The sequence below is a fragment of the Setaria viridis genome, chromosome 6 (assembly GCF_005286985.2).
Source record: "Setaria viridis chromosome 6, Setaria_viridis_v4.0, whole genome shotgun sequence".
Taxonomy (NCBI): Eukaryota; Viridiplantae; Streptophyta; class Magnoliopsida; order Poales; family Poaceae; genus Setaria; species Setaria viridis.
Genome location: NC_048268.2, coordinates 21015104 through 21018652, shown reverse-complemented (window position 1 = coordinate 21018652; position 3549 = coordinate 21015104).

Here is a 3549-nt window from a genome sequence, read left to right as displayed (position 1 = left end):
GAGAAACGGTGTGTCCGAGCGACGTAATTGAACTTTGTTAGACATGGTTCGATCAATGATGAGCCAGTCGGACCTACCGTTGTCATTTTGGGGATACGCTCTAGAAACAGCAGCTTTCACACTTAATAGGGTACCATCTAAATCCGTAGTTAAGACACCATATGAGATATGGACTGGAAAGGTTCCTAGTTTGTCTTTTCTAAAGATTTGGGGATGTTAAGTGTTTGTCAAGCGACTTCAGTCGGACAAGATCACACCCAAGTCGGATAAGTGCATTTTCATGAGATATCCAAAGGAAACTTTGGGATATTATTTCTACAACCAATCAGAAGGCAAAGTGTTTCTCGCTCGGAACGGGGTTTTCCTAGAGAAAGAGTTTCTCAAAGGAGAAAAGAGTGGAAAGACAGTGCATCTTGAAGAAGTTCAAGATGAGCCGATCGGGCAAGAATCAATGAGTGATGCTAACGTAGCAGAACAAGTTGAGATACCCATGGCAAGAGAAGCACCGCCACAACCACGAAGGTCGGCAAGGCTCCACGAAATGCGGGAAATATTATTGTTGGACAATGATGAGCCTGCGACATATGCAGAAGCAATGATGGACCCAGACTCCGAAAAATGGCAGAGTGCCATGCAATCCGAAATAACATTCCTATGCTTGAGTCCGTAAAGACTTCACTGAAAAATAGTTTTTCGATGAAGGACTTAGGGGAAGCGGCATATATTCTGGGCATTAAGATCTATAGAGATAGATCGAGAAGGCTTATAGGTTTAAGCCAAGATACTTACATTGACAAAGTGTTGAAGCGGTTCAGCATGGAAGAGGCAAAGAAAGGGTTCTTGCCTATGTCACATGGCATACATCTCAGCAAGACTCAGTGTCCTTCGACTGCTGATGAGCGGGATCGCATGAGTAGAGTGCCATATGCCTCGGCTATTGGATCTATCATGTATGCAATGATAAGTACTCGCCCAGATGTTTCATATGCGCTAAGTATAACAAGCAGACACCAATCTGATCCAGGTGAGAGTCACTGGACAGCGGTGAAAAACATTCTTAAGTACTTGAGAAGGACTAAAGATATGTTCCTCGTCTATGGAGGTGAGGAGGAGCTCGTTTAACAGGTTACACCGATGCTAGTTTCCAAACCGACAGAGATGATTCAAAGTCACAATCAGGATTTGTGTTCACGCTAAATGGTGGTGCTGTTAGTTGGAAGAGTTCCAAGCAGGAAACGGTGGCCGATTCTACGACAGAAGCCGAGTACATCGCGGCTTCAGAAGTTGCGAAGGAAGGTGTTTGGATAAGGAATTTCCTCATTGAGCTTTGTGTGTTTCCAAATGCGTCCAGCCCATTGAATCTCTACTGTGATAACAATGGGGCAATTGCGCAAGCAAAGGAGCTAAGAAACCACCAGAAGAACAAACACGTAATGCGGCGATTTCATCTCATTCGAGACTTCGTTAACCGGGGTGAGATCAAGATATGTTGCCTTATTTCCATCTTTCTAAATACTTATGCGCCAATGTTTGGAGACTTGCTTATATGCAACTTGATCTATTCTTTGTACATAAGACATTAGGAATTAGATGGATAAATAACGGCAGTAGCTAATCTAACCCATTCAGTTGCAGGCTACTGGTTCTTCTCATGCTGCCTCGGAATCCGATAACAATGACAATGATGGTGGCCACAATAGCAACAGTGGAAGCCAAGCTATGTGATGGGCTCGTCAGTTGTGCAAAAACAGCATGCTATTTGGTAGTTTCTGAACTTTCACTGATGTGAATTCAACTTGTAACGTTTTGAAGTGTTTGGTCTGCATACACTTAGGTGGTAGGAGATACACTTGCTTTAGGGAAGACATGTGACACAGTGACAATGGTGTTTAAGCCAAACATTTGGACATCATCTTATATGTATGCTGTGTGTAATGGTCGAGCTCTGGTGTAGTTAAGCAATTTGTATGGTTAAGTTGTGGTGTGCCATAATTGGACTATTATGTGAATGATTCAGATTTAATTGAAATTACCATTTCTTGAAAATAAATAGTTTCCCATTGGAATGGCATCATCAAGGATTGTCATATTTCTCTGTCGGTAAAAAACTGTGAAGACAGTAAATTCTGTCGGTTGTAACCCGATAGGGAAATTGTTTTCCTGACGGTAAACTGGTTGGTTATTCTCTGTCGGGCTTTTGTCGACAGGGAAAAATTTTCAAACCTGACGGAAGACATTTCCCTGAGTGGCAGATACCGACAGAAGAATGACCAAACCGACAGGGAAATGAAAAACCCACAGGCAAATTTACATTTCTCTGTCGCTCCATCCCTGGTGGAAATTTTTTCACCTGTCGGTATTTTGAATTTCCCTGTTGGCTTTGTCACCTACAGGGGAGTTGGAGTTTCCAGTAGTGTTAATAACTAAGGCCCTGTTTGGCATGGCTCCAACTCCGGGTGGAGCTGCTCCACTCCAGAACTCCACATGGAGCCAGCTCCGCTCCAAAACTTCAGAAAAAAATGAGGTGTTTGGCTAGATGGGTGCTCTCAGCTCCAAAAAATATCGATTTCAGTGTGGATTGCCATTGTTGCCCCCCAATTAAGGCCCCACTTGTCATCCTCTCTATCCCATCTTCTTCTTCCCCTTTTTCCATTGCACTGTGCCGCACACAGGAGACCCTCCACGGGTGGCGGGGTGGGTAGCGACGGGGCGGCGGGTGGCGACGGGCGGCGACAGGCGACGACGGGCCACGACGGGCGGCGGCGGGCGGCGGCGGGCGGCGACGGGCAGCGGGGCCGGCCGGCCACAGGGGCGGCGACGGGCAGGGCTCTGGCGGCGAGTGGGGCTTGGGAGAATAGAAGGGAGAATAGAATGAAACGTTTTTGTGTAACCAGTGGCATTGGTGGGTAATTACCCACCAACTCCACGAGAAGGTTCAAAAGAGAGGTTTCTGGAGCAGCAAAAGAGGTGCTCCAAAACTCCACCTCCATTTGCACTACAGCTCCATGGAGTTGGCAACTCCATGGAGTTTTGGAGTTGGGGTGTTTGGCTGAATTTTTTGATGGAGTTGCTGGAGTTTAGGAGTGGAGCCATGCCAAACAGGGCCTAAGTCGTACGTCTCGTGCTCAAAACAGTTCTTACTTCCTCCATCCCAAATTACTATTCGTTTTGATTTTTCTAGATCTATCTTTTGCTATCACTACTGGAAAACGCAGCTTTAGTCCCGGTTGAATAGGGCTATAGATCCCAAAAATTCAACTAGGACTAAGTTTTCGAGACAAAAGGGGCGGTCACCCGGGACTAAAGGACCCCTTTAGTCTCGGTTGCTAAAACCAACCGGAATTAAAGAGGCGCGTGCTGCGCCTGCGTGGCCACCCCTTTAGTACTTCAGACTTTTTTTCAAATTATTTTCCATATTAATATTGTATGCAGGTTGTATATATATTTCATGACATATATATACACACACAATTCTTAGTATATTATACACATCAAACTAGTATTTATACAATTACTATATATACAATAATTTGTCCTCTTCATTCTTAG